Source organism: Candida orthopsilosis (assembly GCF_000315875.1).
Source record: "Candida orthopsilosis Co 90-125, chromosome 2 draft sequence".
In the NCBI taxonomy this organism is placed as follows: Eukaryota; Fungi; Ascomycota; class Pichiomycetes; order Serinales; family Debaryomycetaceae; genus Lodderomyces; species Lodderomyces orthopsilosis.
In genome coordinates this window covers 276,502-277,157 of record NC_018295.1, presented here as the reverse complement: position 1 = coordinate 277,157, position 656 = coordinate 276,502, and positions in this window count along the sequence as shown.

The window sequence follows — 656 nt, the reverse complement described above, 5'->3', positions numbered from 1 at the left end:
ATTAGGAAGAGAAGGTTTGGCGCAAGAATTAATTGGGGCTTATTTATATTTAGCGTCTAGTGCGTCTACATATACAACTGGTGCTGATCTTATTATAGATGGAGGCTATACATGTCCATAGATAAAGATGATTATGAAAAATAGCCTCTCACCGAGTAACCTGATACCTTTGTAAGGAGCAGCACATCAAGGAATGTAATTTACAGACAAATATATTAGGTAATACCATCATTATGTACCATTGTACTCTCCTCTACTTATATTTGAGCAAGGCGTCCGAGATCTTGTTCGTTGGGCGATTAATTTACTGTATATGGCAATTTTGTGTCACTAATTTTTTGCCGTGTTACAGTTGCTATACCGAGCTTTTCTTACTTGCACAAACACGGACTCCGACGAACATTTACCAGCAAACTATAAATACTTCAACGAATGGACATGTTTTTAATGTTCATAAAATTTTTCACTTTCTTCAAACTCACAATACAATTAACACAATTATTCAAATTTACAAAGCTTAAATTATGAGTGATATCAAATCTTACTGTAACGAAGAATTAGGTCCATTGCCAACAAAAGCTCCAGGCTTGGCTAAGAATGTGCTTGAGCTATTCTCACTTAAAGGTAAGGTTGCATCGGTAACTGGCTCATCTGGC